The sequence below is a fragment of the Onychomys torridus genome, chromosome 13 (genome assembly GCF_903995425.1).
Source record: "Onychomys torridus chromosome 13, mOncTor1.1, whole genome shotgun sequence".
In the NCBI taxonomy this organism is placed as follows: domain Eukaryota; kingdom Metazoa; phylum Chordata; class Mammalia; order Rodentia; family Cricetidae; genus Onychomys; species Onychomys torridus.
The window spans coordinates 27,548,772-27,568,842 of record NC_050455.1 but is presented as its reverse complement, the minus strand read 5'-3'; the positions used below and the strand labels follow the sequence as shown (position 1 = coordinate 27,568,842).

General features: G+C 50.3%; 1 long non-coding RNA gene across 3 annotated transcripts in view; it reads left to right on the top strand.

Annotated features, from left to right (window-relative positions):
- The first annotated feature begins 7,611 nt into the window (after window positions 1-7,611).
- The window catches only part of LOC118594686, a 100,165-nt gene continuing 87,705 nt past the window's right edge, over window positions 7,612-20,071 (top strand). For all 3 annotated transcript variants that reach the window (XR_004946397.1, XR_004946396.1, XR_004946395.1), the window contains exon 1: window positions 7,612-7,781. This is a non-coding gene — a long non-coding RNA (uncharacterized LOC118594686). The remainder of the gene's footprint in view (window positions 7,782-20,071) is intronic.

The following is a 20,071-nucleotide window of genomic DNA, read 5'->3' as shown; positions in this document are numbered from 1 at the left end:
TGAGCCTGCCCATCCTCTGTCATGCTTAGCACTCAGTAGACCCAGTTAACAAATTAATAAGTAAAATAATAAAATGTTAGGACCAGGATGTAGCTTAGAGGTGGAGCGATTGTCTCGAATTCTTCCCCTTCCCAAATAAATTCTACTTATTTATTTATTTATTTAGTGTGTGAGTATGAGTGGTATGCGCACCCAAATGTATATGGAGCACAGCAAACAACTTTCAGAGGTCCCTTTTCTCCCATTATGTGGGATCTGGGGATCCAACTTAGGTCTTTAGGCCTGGCAGCACACACACCTTTACCTGATGAACCACCATGCCAACTCTTGCCTAGCATCCTTTTTTGAAAATTGGATTGTATTTTCTGTGTATAGGTGTTTTGCCTGCATGTGTGTCTGTGTTCTATGTGTCTGCCTGGTGCTAGTGGAGACCAGGAGAGGGCACTGGATCCACTGGGACTGGAGTTACAGATGGTTGTGAGCCACCATATGGGTGCTGGGAATCAAGCCTGGGTCCTCTAGATGAGCAGCCAGTGCTCTTAACCACTAAGCCATCCCTCCGGTCCCATTGTCTAGCATTACTGAGACACTAGGTTCAATCCCTGGTACAAGCAAATGAACAAAAATCCTTGTAATAAAATATTGCCCAGGTAGTCAGCTTGTTAAGTCCTGGAGAGACCCACTGAGTTGCTTCTTTCTCTTGCAGCCCTCATTTGGTGACTGGATCAGCTATTCCTAGAAGAGTCAGGCTCAGGAAGCCACCAGCCTCTCTGCACTTCTCTGGTGTGCTTAAAAGTCTGATCTTAGACAAACCAGCAGACTACAGCATGCTCATTTGTCCTTGTCCTAGCCAGAGGTTGTGGGTATGGCTTAGCTAGACCAGAGCAATGAACTGGCCTATGTGACTGAGCAACCCACATATTACCTATTAGTATATCCATTTTTTTTGTTTTTGTTTTTGTTTTTCGAGACAGGGTTTCTCTGTAGCTTTGGAGCCTGTCCTGGACTAGCTCTGTAGACCAGGCTGGCCTCGAACTCACAGAGATCCACCTGCCTCTGCCTCCCGAGTGCTGGGATTACAGACATGCGCCACCACCGCCCGGCTAGTATATTCATTTGTATCTGTATATTTGGGAGTAAACACAGGTTTTTTTTTTTTTTTTTAATCTTGGAGTGCATCAGCCGTTCATCTGTTCACTTTGGGGGCAAGGGTTTTAGTTTTTGTGAGCCAGAGTCTCAAATAATCCAGGCTGACCTCCAATTTTGCTGTGTAGCTAAGAATAACCTAGAGCTCCTGATCCTTCTACCTTCCCCTTCGAAATGCTGGAGTTCCTGGTGTTTGCCACAATGTCCAACTTCATCTGTTGTTTACTGCAGCCTTACTGTTGCTGAATGCCATAATGCAACAGTCACAGAAGACTGGATTTCCTTCTCTGAATACACCTTTCTTTTAAACAGAGCTCTGTGCAAACTCAAATGATGGGGATAGAGAGTAGAGTACGTGAGGTGAACTGGTCTTGTCTCTACCCTGGCTGGCGATGGTGGCCACTTGAGGACACTCTGCACCATGCTGGCCTTCTGGCCAACTGCACTGCATTCTCTTGACTCATTTCATTCCAACCAATAGGATCTGAAGCATGCAAATTTAATGACTAGGCAAAACTAGTTTTTAGAAAGGAGAAAGCAACAGCAAGCAGGCAAAGAAATAAATAATTTATTTTTAGGCCATGTAAGTGCTATGAAAAGGACCAAACTACCTAAATAGGTAGTGTGACAGTGTATGTAGAGAGAGCTGCTCTTGAGGTGGGGGAAGGGGAGTGTAGTTTGGGCAAAGACTCAATGGACGGTCTGAAAGCAGGGAATTCTGGGTAGCTGGAAGAGTACATGTAAGGAGATGGAGGGCCTGCCTTGAGAGCAGGGACTTCAGGGATCTGTAGCCTGCCTTTCCTTCCTTCCTTTTTTCCTTCCTTCCCATCTTGCCTGCTCCACCCCTCCTTCTTTTCTTCCTCCAACTTGCTGATATTGACCTTGAACTTCTGAGCCTCTTTCCTCCACCTCCCAAGTGCTGGGGTTACAGGTGTGCCCTGCCCTGTGTGACTCACGTGGTGTTGGAAATTAGACTCAGGGTGTTGTACGTGCTAGGCAAGCATACCAATGGAGCTCCATCCTCAATGCCACAATGGCTCTCTGAGGCCGAAGTCAACCGACCTTGCTGGGTGTGGTGGTGTCTGTTTGCTATGCCAACATGCAGGAGGCAAAGGGTCTGCCGTTCAAGGCCAGCCTTGACTACATACTGAGTTTCAGCACATCTGGGCTATGTGAAGCCCTCTTTTTCCAAAGCAATCATAAAAGTCAACCAGCTGTTTTTGCACATGCTTATGTGTCTTTCTCTTCTCTGGAATCGGCTCAGACCCTCACTGTTGCTCAGACACCTCATCCCCAAGACCCACTGGCCTCCAATCCCACTGCATTCTCAGTTCTTTGAATAAAACAACTTCCTCTTGCTACAGGGCCTTTGCACAGCTAGTCTGTGGCTACCCAGCTCCCTTCCACTAGTCAAGAATCCTGTGTTAGATGCTTTCCCCAAATTCACATAGTCAGATCCCTTATCTTACTTGGTAATTATGCATTAATTTACCGTGCTTATCTGGAGAGCTGGGTTCTTGTCTGATGTCTAGCTCCAGGCACAGGGCCTGATCTCTGAAAGATACCTCCCCCGCCACACACACACACACAACCCCACATCCCCTGGATTTTCTAGACAGGGTTTCTCTGTATAGCCCTAGTTATCCTGTAACTCGCTTTGTAAATCAGGCTTGGCCTTGAACTCAGAAATCCACCTGCTTCTGCCTCCTGAGTACTGGGATTAAAAGTGTGTGCCATCACTGCCCAGCTTTCTGGAAGATATTTGTTGAGTGACTACTTACAGATGATGCTGGGGTGAAGGGCATAGCTTGGGGAAGGGACATAAAGCTACTTAAAGCATCCAGGAGAAGTGGGTTGTTCTGAGGGAAAGAGTACCTCAGGAGAGCATCATGGCAGCCACATGCCAGTGGAGGACCAGTCATTTGGGCCATAGGGGAACTGGGTAGCATTCCTTCAAGCATGGTTTTGTAGTTAGTTGGTGGGATCTTTGTGTAGAACAGGTGCCTTAAGAACTTAGGGAGTCCTCTGTCCTTAGAGCAGAGCAGAGGAGGGACCCTGGGAACTTTCATTTCCTTAGGTCTAATGATTCTAGTCCGTTGGTCTTTTCAGCTGTAAAATGGGCGCCCCCGAGTGGCACCGAGGGCAGAGTCATTTCCAGCTTGCCATTGGCGCAGGGACCGTAGGCTGCTGTTCCCCTCCTCCCCACTAGCTCGGCAGGGTACTGGGAGGGAAGGGGGGGCTTCCTTGAGTCTTAAGTAGCTCCACAGCTGGAGCAGTGGTGTGTATTTTAAGTGGAGTTTGCAGACAATGGAGCTCTCTAGGGCTTGGAGGGGAAGGAAGCTGAAATTCAGGACCATTCTGTGAATTCCCAAGTTCTTTGTGTCCATTGTGTAGGAGAACAATGCTGTTTGTTTGGCTTGTTCACTCAAGGTAGGGGATTGGGGCTGGCGTGTGTGTGTGTGTGTGTGTGTGTGTGTGTGTGTGTGTGTGTGTGTGTGTGTAAGTCCTAGCACACTGAAATTCCCAGAGTGGCTAGGTGGCTTAGGCATTGGAGGACCCCCTAAGAAACTGGGGGTGGGCTGTAGGGAGATGGGAAGCTGTGGGGCTGGCAGGGGTGAGACTGAGTTGTCCAGGCTGTCCTTCAGGTTCAAGCCTTGCTTCCTTAGGGATTTCTGCTCCCTTTCTGGAAGATTCTAAACCCAGAGGCTGTTGACCTTGATCTTTTCCCCACAGATTGCATCTTATGGAGGAAGCATAGAGCAAATAAATACCAGTTAGACACGTCCCTTCATCTTTGAGGCCTCACCTTCTTCTGTGTCCATGGTCAAGCGCTTGGCTAGACAGAGTTGTTCACAGCTTGTCGGCTCATGCACTTCTTGGACCAGAGCTAGCTCGCCTCCTGGACCACATCGTTCTGTCTCACCAAGCCCTTCCTTGACCTTGATCTTGGCTGGTGAATGCAGCCTGGGTCCCCAGTGCACTCTGTACATCCACAGAGCGAAGGCCAGTGACACAGGAGGCCTGAGCTCGGGTCATAGAACCTCAGTAGGACTACATGGCAGCTTGACTTCCCCAGAGCCGGGCAAGTGCTCCAACCGTGGGCTTCACCTCCGAAGACCCCCCTCCCCCTTCAGACTTAGCAGCTGTGTCTGGACTCTGTGGCAACATTACCTTTCATGGCCTGATTAAAGTCCTGCTGTGCCGATGTCTATCCCAGCCTCAGTTTCCCTTCCGGAGAGCAGACAACAATCATTCTCCCCTGCTGAGCTGCAGCGAGCAGTAAATGAAACACCGCGGCTCAAGGCCTGTGTGTCATCGCTGCCTCCGTTGTTCAGACACGGGAATCAGGGTGGAGGAGACAAGCTTCCCGTGGAGGATAAATGAAGGGATTGCAATTCAAGTCCTGGCCGCTGGCTCTAAAGCTGGGTTGTGACCGTGCACTGGGCCTCCTGAAGATAGAGTTCTGATGCTGGCTTGGAGCGGCCCTCTCTGGACCTTCCAACAGCACCTGCCAAGTTTCCCCGGTCAGAGAAGTCATATTGTCTATCCAAGGATGGGGGGTGAGGTTCCACCAGCTCTACCCACTGACCCACTGGAGACCGCAGTGCCCACACTGACTCTGACAACAAGTGTCTTCCCCAAGCAAGGGGCACCAGCTCAGAATGAGGAGCAGCCTTGGGGTCAGGGGCTGAGTTCCAGTTGGGCAGGTGCTGGAGACAGCACCTGGGCTCTGACGTTGAGCCCCAGTGTGAGTCCTGGGGCTCATCAGGGAGCCTGCCTGTGCTTTGGACTTTCACCCGGCAGATGCACAGACCCACGCACCAAGGATGAGAACAGAATCCCAAGCCTTGGGGACCACAATGGTGTGGAAGGGAGCTGAGCCATGGCTCCCTCCAGTTTCTACCCTCTCCCTTCACCTCAGCTCAGTCTCTGGCCACTTCCCCTCTCTCCACCCCTTCTTTTCCTAGCTTGTGGTTTTCCACTGAATGAGAAGGAGGAAAAAAGGATGGGGAAAGGCGTGGGGGAAGGGGTGTCCACTTTGTTGATGCGGTGCTGCACTTGTTCTGTGAATGAAGGTGATGTGGATTCAGGGTGGAGGAAGGGGGTGGAGGGAAGTACTGGGTAGGGCGGCCTGGGATGGAGTTGCCATGGGAACAGCAGCCTGCCAGGAGCCCTGCCTTCAAAGCCGAGGTGCTGTGCGTGTGTGGCAGGTTCCTGAGGGAGGCGGGTGGTGCATGGTGCGTGTGGGGGAGCAGATCTGATGGGAGCCCCTTGGGACTCCAGCTCCTGGAGTCCAGACCAAAACCCTAACCTGAGTGGGAAGTGGTATTATTCAATATTTCCTGGCAGAGGCCCCACAGCCTCAAGGCCCCTCTTGCAGGGATGCGGGTGGAATCATTGTGGTCATTGTGAAAGGGTTCTGATCCAGTCCTCCGATGGCAACACCTTTTCAAATGTGTTAGGGGTGGAGGGCAGGGACTCCCCGTGGGGAGGGGTGGTGGCGGAAGTTTGTCTTGTCAGGCTCAGATTGGGGCAAGTCCAGTCACTTGAGGTGTTTAGCTCTTACTCCGAGGGGATGCCCTGGAGCCTGAGAATTCACCCAGATGATAAGACGACTGTGTTGGAGATCTTCAGGTGCACTGGTGGATACCGCTGTCATTAGAGTGACCCTCTGGCCACTAGGGGGGGGCCATGGCCCAGCATCCATGGGAGACCTGGTGAGGTAGTATGGCTGGAAAATAGCCCCTGTGGTGCTTCCTTTCGTGGGACTGGCCCCACTAGACCATGCCACAGCAAACCCTGCTGGCCTTCTGGGGACCAGCAACCAGGGGTTGCCATTCAGTCTTAGCTTTCTTGGGCTCGATGCCTGGCTGTTCACACAGAACCACCATCCTATTCAGAGCAGTTCGGCAGTGCCTGCTGCTCACCAGTGCGTGCTGGGCATTGCAAGGGGGCTCCAGACCCATCCAGGAGGCACAAGCTTCCCACTACACATCTGAGGTTAGACAGGCACGCCCTCAGACCTGACAACCTGCTTTGGATCCTCATCGCCGTCTCTTCGATCAATCCTGGGCAAGCTTGCTAATGTGAGCCACACTTCCCTCACCTGCAAAATGGTGATGATGATGTTACCTAGCTGTGGAGTTGTGAGGATGAAATGAGAAATTAGGAATGAAGTCTGTCAGGGTCTGGCAGAGGGAAAGCTCTCCCTCCACAGGGTTGACAGCTGTTAGCAGTGAATGAGTCAGCGGGATGTGGTAGAGGCAGAGGTGAGTGACGAGTGGTTCTGAAGAAAAGGAAATCCAGTGACGGCAATGAGACAACCAGGGAGGACTTCCTGGATGTGGTGTCTGGAGAGAGGCTGCAGGACAGCTGGGCAAGGCAGGGCAGGGAGAAAGGAATTTAAAGAGCTTGCTTTGTTTGCTCCTGACAGCCCTGGAGTCCTCTCTCCTTCCTCCATCCCCCCACCCCCTCCAGCCTGGCTCCCTCTGGCTCCCCCTCCGCCTGTTCCACTTCTCCTCCGTGTCTTCCTCCTCCTTTCCCGCAGGGAAGCCAGCCTAGGGGCAACAAGTTTCATCAACAGTGACCACTGCCTGGTGCGGCTCAGTGGCTCCCGACCAGGGCCAGTCCTACCCCCAGGGACATTCAACAACGTGTGCCGTCATCTTTGCTTGTCCCAGCTGGAGAGGAGGGAGTGCAGAGACAGTCCTTTCCCACGCAAAGAGGGAAGGAAGGGGTCCCAACCGGCGAGGAACCCTGGCTTGGACAGAACACTTCCACTGGGGAGAAACTGGGACCCCTGTGGCGGCCTCCTGTGGTCCTGTCACCGTGTCCTCGTGCCATGGATCGTCTCCAGCCCCTACTCACCGCCCCCCATCTCTATCTTCTGTTCTAGCCATCCCCCCACCCCCATCCTCCAGTGCCTCAGGCCTCACGGCCGCCCCCGCCACTCAGCTGCCGGTGCCACTGCCCCTAGGGTCTTGTCCCCCCTTTCATCCTCTGCCTCGCAGGGGTTGTGGACCGCCTGTCAGGAAGGAGTCAGCCGGCGGCTGCACGAGGATTCAGAGACCGAGCTGCCCGCTGCACTCGGCCAGCCTGCCCACTGATTGGCCGAGCGGCTGTTTCCATGGTGATCTCCGGCAAAGCCCGGCCCCCACCTCGCAGCTCACCCCTCCACACCCCGCACACCCTATTCAGTGGCGAGAGCAGGTTAATAAAACAGGAGCCGCGTGAGGAGCCCGGCTGTGGGCCGAGGTCCCAGCGTGGTGGCCCGCCCGGAGGAGCGAGGGACGGTAGGGGTGGGGAGTGAGGAGCTCGCCTGGAGCGCAGTTAGTGCCCGCCCCACTCCAGCCCATCAGGGGCTCCACCCACTGCAGGTGCTGGGGTTGCGCCGGCCCTAGGATATTGGGGGCTCATTTTCTCATCGTGCACCTTCCCACCATGGCCTCTAGGGGCAGTGTCACCGTCTCCCCCCCAACAAAACCTCCCGGACCCCTGTAACTGGGATGGGAGAAGGCTGGGTGGGGATGAGGGAGGATAGCTGTGGAAAGGTTGGGATTGGGGAAGAAGACTGGAGCGAGATGGGCTTGAGACAAGAGTGGTGTCGCGCTTGAAGAGGGGGAAGGAGGAGAGAGGTAGGAATGAGGCACATGGTAAACACCGCGTTGTTTGGGATGGATGAAGAGTGGAGCGTGGGGGGGTATAGAGATGAGGTGGGGTAGGCATAGGAAGGGGGCTTCAAAGGGTGCAAGTTTAAAGGCCGAGAGGAGAGGGATTGGAGCCGGGACTGGAGGAAGGTGAAGAGGGCTTGAAGCTTTGATAAGAGATAGACATTGTTCAGCACTGCCTCAGGCTGACTCACCCCACATGTGCCCAGCACAGAGCCTGAGGAGCAGTGGAGGAATGGGGTGGAAGCTGGTGGGCTATGCATGCTGGGAATATCCGCTGAAATCAACAACCCCAGCAACAACACTCCTTCCTAGTATCAACCCAGTGTTTACTGTCAAGTCTGAGCTACATGCTGACATGGATGACCTCATCGGGCACTTACAATAATCCTTTGAGGCAGGCCTATTACAACATCCACCAGAGATTCAGAGAGGTTGAGTAACTTATTCAAGGTCACAGGGTGCTGATTCTGCTGCAGATATAGTGGACGTGTGATCAGAAATTAGATCTGGAGTCGAGTCTTTCTGGCTAGAGATTCAAACCAGGTTGGTGATGGGGTAAGCAAGGCGCTCTGTGTCCAGAGGTCAAGGATGGATCTGGCTGTGATGTTAAGCTGGGGGTCAGGGCCCTGGCTGCCATCTGTGACATCATCTGGATCTGTGCTTAGTGCTCCCTGCTGGGGGAGATGCTAGATTGGCTGGGGTGTTTGTTCTGTATTTTGTGTATCATTGCAGGCCAGGCCTCACATGAGAGACACAGAGACCCTAAAGCAATTCTCCAGTGACTGCCTTTGAAGATCATCTATTTTGATGCAATGGGGAAGCCTAGAGCTAGTGCCCCAAGGCCCAGACTGGAAAGAGATTTGGGGAAAAAAAAACAAAAAACCAATAGTTTAGCTCTAAATTAAGCACGAAGATACAGATCTATAATCCCAGCATGCAGGAGGTGGAGGCGGGAAGATCAGGAGTTCAAGGTCATCCCTTGGCTACATAGGTAGTTCAAGGCCAAAAAAAAAAAGGCTTGGCTCTAGGTCCACTTGTGATGTAGTCTTGGATGGATGTAATTTCTGTGAGCCTCAGTTTCCTCATTTATAAGATGGGAACATATATGCTAGTTGGTGATACCCGTTACAGTGGAATGATGCCTGGGAAATGCCTGGCCTGTAGAAAGTCCTTGGTTAATGTGGCTTCCTTCTTCTGAGCCATCTCTGTAGATGCTGATTCTCCTGACCCAGGGGCAAGGAACTTCCTGAATAGTTGGGTTTCTACTGTCCCCACTTCTAAGAATGGAGACAGCTTTCTAACCCAAAATATGGTGGGACAGGGATGCTCCTCCTCTCTCTAGGATGGGACAGAAGAATCCAGGCTGAGGGAGTGAGAGGGGAATCACTGTGTCACATCTCCCCACTCTGCCAGCCTGTCCCTGACCCCACCAGGGAACACCACTAAAAGAGTCTAAGCAAACGCTGAGCTTCTCAGGCCACCCACTGGCGGCTGCTGCCCCTGCAGCCTGCAAGCTCTGGGGACAGCACAGAGGGCCAGGCCACCGGCTAGGAGCCCAGGCCAGGGAGGGCACAGGCAGCTGCTGCAACCCGAACACTCGATAAACCATTAATTCTTAATAAACGACAGGCTGTGCATTATTTAACAATAATGATACTTTCTGTTCCATTATAGATTAAAACACCGGCCTCTTCTTATTAATCCTGCATTTCAAAAGCTTGTAAATCCTGCACAGCCAGAGGAGATAAAAGCAGGCTCAACCCCATCCCTGGGCTGACACACTTGCACAGACACAGTGGCTCAGCAGCTCTGCCTGGGTGCACACACACTCGTGTGCCCTGGGCCCACCCACAGTCCAATTCCTGGACAACAACCGCACACCTGCTGTGGATATTTCCTACCTTGATCCCTCCCCCCTTACACACACACACACACACACACACACACACACACACACACACACACACACGAGAGAGAGAGAGAGAGAGAGAGAGAGAGAGAGAGAGAGCCTGCCTTTCCATTCTCTACCTCTCCTTCCTTTATCTGCACAGCATTCCACCACACAACCCTAATAGGCACATAATGTGAGATTCTATTCTCATATGGGTTTTGCATTTCTCAAGGGTCCTAGGGAGGGGGTGGGGAGAGGAGGAGATCAATCATAGGGAAAGGAAAGGAGGAAGTGCCTAGAAAAGAAGGGAGCATACATCTCGAGCCCCCCAGGGCTGGGTAGGCTCTGAGTTCAAGTCCTCCTGACATACTGAGAACTACGCAGGGTTCCCTTAGAGTGCACCGACATGCACACCCCTCTGTAGGTCCCTTAGGCTCTGTTTGCACACACAAAGAGCTCACTCCCACTAAAGACAGCATCTGCATTGCCGCAAAGCCCCCAGCCTTCTGGAGCTTCTCTAGAAGCCAGGCTTGATGGTGTACACCTTAAGTTCCAGCACCAGGAAGTGGACACAAGCAGATTAGAAGTTCAATGACACCCTCTGCTACCTAGTGAGTTAGAGACCAGCCTGAACTACATGAGACCTTGTATCCAAAATCAAAGTACAGACAGACAGACAGACAAGAAGCAGCTTCCTCAGGAGAAGCCAGTCTTGGCTTCAGGCTCCCTCTGGCACATGGCAGGCCTTTGGGAAGGGGACAGCTGCCAGGGGTTCATTTCTGAGCTGTGCCGTTGTCTTGATGCCCCTTGTCTGTGCTGCCAGGACTGCAGACCACAGCCCTTTCCACAGGGCAGGCAGAACACAGGCCAGTAAGACACTCTTTCTGTGGAGAGTCAGAAACCATAACTAAGGATTTGGAAAGAAAATCCACTGTAACCTTGGATGCCTTGACCAAGGTCATTGCAAAGAAAAAATCACCTGCATTTATGGAATGTTTATAAATTCTGGATACCCTGTTGCATCCCCATATTCATTCCATCCTTGGAGAGTCCTGCTCTTCCTGCAGATGAGGAGGGGAGTTAGCTTGTCTGTGGGCACACAAGCACACTAGCGGTGAAGCCAGAACTTCAGGCAGCTACTGTCTGACCTTCTACATTTATTCTTATGTGCATTGGTGTTTTGCCATGGGTGTCGGGTCCCCTGGAATTGGAATTACAGACAGTTGTGAGCTGCCATGTGGGTGCTAGGAATTGAACCCTGGTCATCTGGAAAAGCAGCCCCATAACCCCAGCACCATCTCTTCAGCCTCTACTGTCTGGTTTTTAACCTCTCCTCAGAGATAGGGTTTTTTGGGGGGTCATCTGAACCCCCAAAGCCAGTAGGACTGGTACAAGCCAACCTGAACTTTCTCTCCCAGATTGGATTACAGGTGTGCCGTAGACTCTCCAGGAGGAGGTACAGAGTCAATGTGACGGGAGATCCCTGGCTTCTCTGGTTTTACTTGCTGTTTTTTTCCCCCCAGTAGAAGAGGAAGATAGGTCCCAAGCTGCTAGTGAGTTTCTCTATGTACTATGGCAGGCTTATTTCTCCTGTTCCTCCTCCTCCTTTTTGACTGGCTCTCACAATGTAGATCAGGCTGGATATGGCTTTCATCCATCATCCTACTTCTCAGTCCCCGGAAGGCTGTGATTACAGGCATATGCTACCACAATGAACCAGGCAAGGTCCACCATACAGGGTGACTTGCTGAGGCTGAATGGTTAAGTCAGTGCGTGGCATCTACATCCATCTCTTGCTCAGGACTCTTAAAACTGGTCTGAGATGTTTCCCAAGAGTGGATCAGGGAGTGGAGAGACAGCTCAGTCATTAAGAGCACTGGCTGCTCTTTCAGATGACCCAGGTTTTGTTCCTAGCACTCACACCGCAAAACTAGCAACCATCTCTGAAGCTCTAGTCCCAGAAGCCATCTGTAACACAGTCCCAGGGGAACTGACGCCCTCTTCTGGCCTCCACAAGCACTGAATGAACATGGCGCACAGACATTCACGAGGGCAAAACACTCATACATATAAAATAAAAATAAAATCCTCCCGCCTCAAAAAAACAAAACAAAAAACAAAACAAAACAAACAAACAAAAACAAAAAAAAACAAACAAGGATCAGATGAAGGAGTCTGGGGACACAGCTCACTTGGTAGAGTACTGTCTATCATTCTCAAAGCTCTATGATCCATCCCTGCACCAGATAGGCTTAGTGATGCATAGCTATAATCCTAGGCTTGGAGAGGTAGAAGGAAGAGCGGGAAAACGTATACAGGGGAGTTGAATGTCTGGTGCAGAGGTCTGGACCTATACAGAATCCCAGTACCCAAAGGTAAAGGCAGGAGGATTACAAATTTGAGGCCAAGCCAGGCTACATGATGAGTTCCAGGTTAAGCTATGGCCCCAAAGTGATACCTGTTTCAAATGTCTCCCCCCAAAAAAGACAAAAAGAAAAAAAAATCATAGCTGAGTGTGTGAGCCCATGTGAGCCCCCCCCCCCTCTCTCTGTGTGTGTGTGTGTGTGTGTGTGTGTGTGTGTGTGTGTGTGCAGAATAAATGGAAGAAAGGGAGGCATCTTCAAGAACTACAGAGTTGGGGTGGGAAGCTAAGCAGCTTTCTTCGTTTTTGGAAATGCACAAGTGGGAAATTTGATTTGATCCCTTGTGGCTTTTGGGCCAACCCCTGTGTGAAGTCAGATCGCTTTTACAAAGGAAAATTTTATCCATTTTCTGGGTTTTATGGGGCCTCCACAATGAGAGAGACCTCTCCTGTTGGTGCTTAGCAAGGATTTCTCTGCGTGGCCTACAGTGACGCCGTGTAATCTCCCAAAAAATATGGTGCTAATATTCGCCGGGTTAGGGTTAGTTATTTTTATGTCTCTGTCATTTTGTTTCTCGGCAGCCCTATCTGCCGCCTGGAAAGGATGCGGCGGACACTTTATTTCCACAGTCATATTTTTTAATTTGATCAAAGCAAATTTCACTTGTTCTCCGTATAAATTATTTAACTCATTTCTTTTAGGTTAAATGTCTCAATAGCAAGATAGAAAGTTTCTCCATCACATTTTCTTCTAGGATTTTAATCAGTGCCTTGAGATTGTATGGACTTCCTTCTCAGGCTCCATCCTTCTCTGTCGGGGGGATTCTCTCTCTCCCCAGCTCCCTTCCCTCCCAACTCTCTTCTCTCCCTGCCCCTACGCTATGCCAATGCTTCTTGAGTCTGTGACTCAGGATGGCTCTGGATAAATGTATGGCAGGTCAGCATTTGGAACCCCTTTAGAACCCCCCCCCCCCACTCCTGGTGAATTGCCTGGCAACCTACAGTTCTAGTGGCCAACCACAGTTGCCGCTCCAGCCTCCGTCAGGACCTGGACCCCATACCTATTTTTCTAGGGGTGGTAGTGTGTGTGTGTGTGTGTGTGTGTGTGTGTGTGTGTGTGTGTGTGTGTGTGTGTGTGTGTGTGTGTGTACAGGTTGGGGCCAGAAGTGTGTTTCCTCAGGTACCATCCAACTCCCCCTGCCACCCACCAGCCCTGTTTTTGAGTCAGGATTTCTCACTGGCCTCGAATGCACCAAGTAGGCTAAGCTGAATGATCACTGAGCCCCAGGGACCCACCTGCCTCTGCCTCTGCCTCCCCAGTGCTAGGATTATAAGTGCACATCACTGTGTTTGGCTTTTCAAATGTGTGTTGGAGATGGAACTCAGGTCCTCATGATTGCTAGGCAAAAACTTTACCGGCTGAACCATCTTCTAGGTACCTATTTGTCATTTTTTTTAAATGCACTATTGGGGTTCGAACCCAGGGCTTCACGCTTGCTAGGCAAGTGTGCTGTCACTGAACTTTATGGCTAGATTTTAACATATGAGCCCTGAATTATAGCTGTTTCCTAACCAAAAGACCTCTACTCTGTCAGCTGCTCCTTGTCACAGGACAGACCCCTGGGAGCTGTCCCCTGGGTCCCAGGTCTCCTGATATATATAGGCTTTCTCCTTAGGCTTCTCCTGATAAGAGTATGGGGATGGCAAGTAGGTAGGGCCTCTGACACAAGGATGGTGTCGAGGAGCTGTGTCTAGAAGAAGGCAGGAAGGGATCTGATGCCTCCCACCTTGGCAGTCCACAGCCTCAGCTACTGTTGACTGAGCAGAATCCAGCCAGGCAAGCTCACTCACTCCCCCAGACCCTCTCTCTTCACCACCTCACGTTGCTTTAGCCAAGTGAGAGCCTCCTGTGGGAATTCCCTCTCCTTTTATTTTAACAATACACAGTAATTAACCAACGAACGCTATTAACCGAGACAAGTCGGAAATTACAATAAAATCAGCGCAGAGTCCACAAGCTGCGTGAAGAGGCGGGTGGGCCTGGCTTAGGCAGAAAAGAGCACCCCCCTCCACCCCCCACCGCTGGCCATCTAGGGGCTTTCATCTCAGCCACTGAGGCGCTTGGCTTAGGCTGGGAGTCTTCAGCCCAGCCCCGAGTGCTGCATAGGTCAATCTAGGTCTTAGGCCCAGCTGCTCCTACTTCCTGGCCGGAAAAGCCAGTCCCGGTCATTCTTCCAGCCCAAGGCCTTTTATGAAAAACTTAAATAATAGGGTCATGGCCTATGGCTGACCTGGGCTTGTCTGTGAGGATGTGACCTCTGCTCCTGGACAGGTCCAGAGATTTCCCTTCAGGGTCACTCTAGGTTCTGCAAAGCCTTGGAAAATGAGGATCAAAGAAAGCTCTTGGAACTACTAGACCACAGCGGTCCCTTCTCCAGTTTGTAGAGCATCTCTGGGGCTGTCATGCCAAAGATCCTGTGAAGGAGTGGGATGATTGCTGCCCATTGCCTGGAAGTCTAGCTCTAATCTGACTGCAGTCTTTCATGCTGCAGTCCTCTGTAATTTCTCCTAGAGAGGTTCTGGTGGGCCAAGAGAAGGGTTACATGCTTATTTTATTTTTCAGATGATGAAACTAAGGCTCAGAGGGACTTGTGTATAATCTCACACAGCCAGGGTGGCATAGGCCTGTGGCTTGAAATGTGGTTGTATTTTCTCAATGGTTTCTGCCTTTCTTGTATCTCCTGAGCTCTAAAGGAGATGGATGCCCCACGGCTGAGCAGATAAACCAGACCTTGTTTTCCTTTAGTGCTCATAAGGCGAATGCACAGCAGAAGGCATCTCAACCCATTTCCACCCTCACTGGACAACTGTAAATTGTGCTATCATGTCAATTTTATTTTGCTTTTTTTGTGCTTTTGAGACAGGATTTCATGGACCCAAGGCTAGCTTAGAACTGCCTATGTACCCTGGGTTGGCCTTTTGATCCTCCCAGGATTACAGATAAGCTCTTGTCTCTTCAAGTAGATGTCAGCCCTGGGGAAACTGAGGCTCGGAGAAGTACGTGCTTTGCCCAACATCAACAGTCTGGAAGTGACAGAGACAGAACTTGAATCCAGTTCTGCCTGTCTGCAGACACCCTGCCCTCAGGTCCTCACTGAAAGGTCAGAGCCGGCTGGACTTGAAGTCTGTAGCAGCGAGTCCAGCCGGGGGAGTGTGGAGCTGGAGAAGCTCATTAGGAGAGAAGCTGACGTGGCCGTCAAGAGCCCAGCCATGGCCAGCCCCACTGACTCGCAGCTACAGTGTAAACAGCCTTACTAATTCTCCAGACTCAATCGCTGTCCCTGATGGATTTCCCGTCATTACTCCTGAGTGAGTGACAGTCTGCTCAGACACTTGCCTTCCGAGAGGTTCAGAAATCAGAATGCTTTGCTCCCAGAGTTGATTTCAACTTGTCCTAAAGTCATTTTAATTGGTGAAGCGTCAGAGGCAATTTGGGTAACTTTCTGAGAGCCCTTTACTGCTAGCCCTGGGCAGTGTGTGTGTGTGTGTGTGTGTGTGTGTGTGTGTGTGTGTGTGTGTATAAAACACCACTTTGGCTGGGGTGGCACTTTATCTGCCCCTTGATTGGTCAGGAAACTGAGCTGCACACATTGTTTGGGTGCTCCTTGCTGCAGTTTCTAGGCTGGTTCCTGAGGATAACAAGATTCATTTTCTCAATGGCTCTGACAGATAGGATTGTTATTGTTATTACACTCATATACCACCTTGCCTCCGAGGAGCTTAAGGCACTTTACAAATTTGAAAATTATCTAATAATCTCCCAGCAACCCTGAGAGAGGAGAGAAGCAGCAGAGAGAGGCTCTTTGGAGCAGCCAGAAGATCTGATAGCCCCTGCTTGCCAGCACATGACCACAGTGGGACCTGGACCCTTCAGGATCCTGTTCTAGCTGCCGGAAGAGGAAGAGGAGAAAGATGATCTGGGGGTGTGAGGAGGAGGAAGGGGGAGAGGGGCCCTGGCTCCAAAGGACAAAATCCAACGGGAGGGAGATGAGTTGTGCAGTGTTCTTTAAAGGCGCACAAAATGAGAAGAAGCAGAAGGCTCCCAGGGGCTTTCTGGGAAGAGAGCTGAAATTCGAAATGGAAATGTATGAGCTGGGGATGTAGCTCAGTAGCGGAGTACTTGCCTAGCTAGCAAGAGTCTCTTGATTCAAGCTGCACAACCCACCCTCAAAATCAAAGTGGCTATCTATCAGAGCAGGGACCTGAGATTATGGGCGGAAATATCTAGAAGCCCCCAACACAAGTCTCAATGGCTGCTGTTAGAGGGGTGTGGGAAGCCTCTGCAGGCCTCTGGTTCATCACCTGCCAGCTGAAAGTGTGGCATTAGGTCTCTGCCAGCTTGATAGCCTAGGATTCTGTCTCCCTTTAAGCTCCCTTGTGCCAGAGGTGGTGTCAGTAATTGGGGCGCCTTTACTAAGCATGAAGGGGAAGCTACCATCAAATGATGGGAGGGTACCACGATGTTGAGGCTCTCCTTTTCAGGATTAGGGGCTTGAGATGGTTCTAAACAGTACCTTTTGGGGAACAGGCATAGCAATGCCACCAAGATCTGGGCTTGGAGATAGGCCAATGACATAACTGCTGTTTATGACAGGCAAATGACATAACAGACAAATGACCCTCTGTTTCCTCATTTGTCACAACATAGTGATAGTGTGACCTTCTGCGGCTGCTGTGAGGGAAGCTGAGCTGAAAGGGTGTGTGTAAATTGCTTAGGTTAGTGCCTGGCACCTTAGCCACAAAGAACGAAGATGAGGATGAGACTCAGCTTCTGGCAGTATCCCTGCCCTTGCTCAAGTGATGGGGCCGCTTGGGAATATTTAGAGGAAGCTAGCAGGCTGAGGTTTGGGTGGGCTGAAGGTGAGTGATGATACTCTCTTAAAGTGTCTCCTCTTCATCCTCTCTCAACCCAGGAACAAGGGTCATGGCTCTTATTCCAAACACACCATCATGGCCACCGTCTTCTCCCTCACATTGACTCATGTTGGGTTCCTGCTGGTGATACTCTTCCTCAGTCTGTCCCCTAGCAACCACCTCTCCTGAGTATCCACGGGGTTTTGGTGATGTCATCCCACCAGGCTGCTACTGCTGCCTGGTGAGGTGAGCCTGGCTCCAGAAAAGGCTCCTCTGACCTGGCTGGTCCACAGAGAGGTGCAATCCACAGAGGGAGCATTCAGTTAGGACCATGAGCTAGAGCAAGTGGAAAGACTCTTGTAGAGAGGATGCAGGAAGGGGGCTCTTGCCTGACTCTCCATTTGTCCCAGCGAAATGAGTTCAGTTAACTTTGGATCCTTGAAGGAGGGATGGGTTCCCGGACTGCCTCACCACTGGTTACCTAAATGGATGGCTGTCTAATTCTTTGTATAAAATGTTGTAGGATTTGCATAGAGCCCTCACAGCCCTGCAGTGTACTTTAAATCATGTCCAGATGACTTATAATGCCTAATACAATGTAAATGCTGTGTAAATAGTTGCTGCACTGTGTTGTTTAGGGAATAATGGCAAGGGAAATCTTCTCTACATGTTCAGTACAGATGTAATTTCTCCCCCAAAGATTTTCTAATCAAAGTTGTTGAATCTGCAGATATGCAACCCATGGGCATAGAGGGCTGACTGTACTCTCTAGTTAGGGGCTATTATTTATCCCCCCCCCCCCCCCCCGTGTATATGTGTGTATAGCTATATATACATATAATATACATATACACAAATGTGAATATATACACATCATACACACACATTATATATATATATATATTTATATTTATATTTATATTTATATTTATATTTATATTTATAGTAATGAAGAAATTCTGAGACATCCAATTCTGCAAGAGGCCGTGGACTTACATTCCTTCATTCATTCCACCAAAGTTTATTTGTTTACTTATTTGTATTAATTTATTTTGTGAGTTTGTGGGTGCAGGTGTGTCCACTTGCATGTGGAAGACAGAAATAAACCTCGGGGAAGTCATTCCTTGGGTATTATCCACTTGGAATTTTGGGGAACACTTTTAAAAACATATTATTATCATTTTTGCATATGTGTGACATGTATGTATATGCATGTTGCTATGTGTGTGGCTGTACTTGTGTCTGGAGGCTCAAAGTTAATGTCAAATGTCTCCCTCAATTGCTTTCTACTTCATTTATTGAGGCAGGGTCTCTTGCTGAACCTGGACCCCACCAACTCTGGATAATATATCTGTCTAGCCTGCTCCAGGGATCCCCTCTCTCTGCTGCCTAAGTTTTGGGATTGTAGTTAGCCTCCATGCCTGCCCAGAATCTACCTGGTGCCAGAGATCCCAACCCTGGTCCACATGCTTGCACAATAAATACTTTATCCACAGAGGCATCCACCCAGCCCACACCTCGTGAGACTGGCTTTGCACTTACCAATTAGGGGAGGCTGGCTGGCCATCAAGCTCCAGGGATTCGCCTGTCTCCACCTCCCCAGCACCAGGATTATAAGCACATGACACTACAATTGGTTTTTAAAAATGGCTTCTGGGAGTCAAACCCATATCCTCACACTTGCATGGCAGGTGCCTTACTAACTAAGCTACCATCCAACTCCTGCTTATTTCTTTCTGTGGTGCTAGGACGGAACCCAGGCCTCGTGCATGCTAGACAGGCACTTAGCCATTGAATCCATCCCAGCCCCAGCAAATATTCATTAAGCGCTGTCTCTGGTGTGCTGGCTGCTGTAGGTGCAGCCATGGAGCAGAGCAGACAGGAGCCCTGAACTCCTAAAACTGAGAGTGGAAGGAGGAGAGACATGGAGCAGACACGTGGACACATAAAGCAGCGGTTTTAGGCATGACCTGTCCATCCCACCATGTGTTTAACAGTATCTCAGAGAGCAAAGCCAAAGTGCCGGCTCCAGATTGCTGGCCAGGGCAACTTCTTGGTGGAAGTGGCCAGTGGGAGCTGTTCAGGTGGATATCGACAAAGCATGGGGTCAGTGAGCACTCAGGAGGCAGAGGCAGGTGGGTCTCTGAATCAAGTCTAGCCTGGTCTACAGGAGGAGTTCTAGAACAGCCAGGGCTACACAGAAAAACATTATCTTGAAAAAAAAAGCAAACAAACTAACGAACAAAAAACAAAACAAAATTAAAACCAAGAAACTATTAAATGCAATGTGAGAGGGCTAGGGACGTAGCTCCTTTAGTAGCATGCTTTGGTAACAAGCATAAAGGCCTGCATTCTCTTCCTGCCAGTCTGCCTCTGTCTCCCCAGTGTATGAGGTTTATAGGTACACACTACCAGATTGTCCCTGATGAATTTTTCTTTTCCCTTTTTTAGTGTGTGTGTGTGTATGTGTGTGTGTGTGTGTGTGTGTGGTATGCATGTATGGATGCATGTTTGCAAGTGTGTGTGCACAAACACGTGGGTACACATGCATATGGAAACCCAAGGTTGATGCCAGGACTCATCCTTGATCCTTCTACTTCATTTAAGGAGGCAGAGTCTCTCAGTTACACCCAGAGCTCACCAACATGGCCAATCTCCTTAGCCAGCCTGTTCTGGCTGTCCTCTGTCTGTGCTTTCAGAGGCTGGAATTACAGAGGAACCGCTGTACCCACCTAGCATTTCCATGGGTTCTGGAGGTACAAACTCAGTCCTCATACTTGTGTGGTATCCACTGAACCACAGAGCCCTCCCTGGGTCCCTGACCCAGCCCCCTGATTAAGTGGTTTTTGTTTTTTGGCCAGGTATCCACAGAGGCCAGAAGAGATGTCTGATCCCCTAAGACTTGGAGTTACAGGTGGTTGTGAGTCTCCAAGAGGGGCTTGGGAATCAAACTCAAATCTTCTAGATGAGCAGCTAGTGCTCTTAACTGCTGAGCCATCTCTCCAGCCCTGTGGCCACTATGTTCTATGCAGCAAGTCCCAAGCTGGCCAGGGCCGACTGAAAAACCAACCCAAATGAACAAAGCTC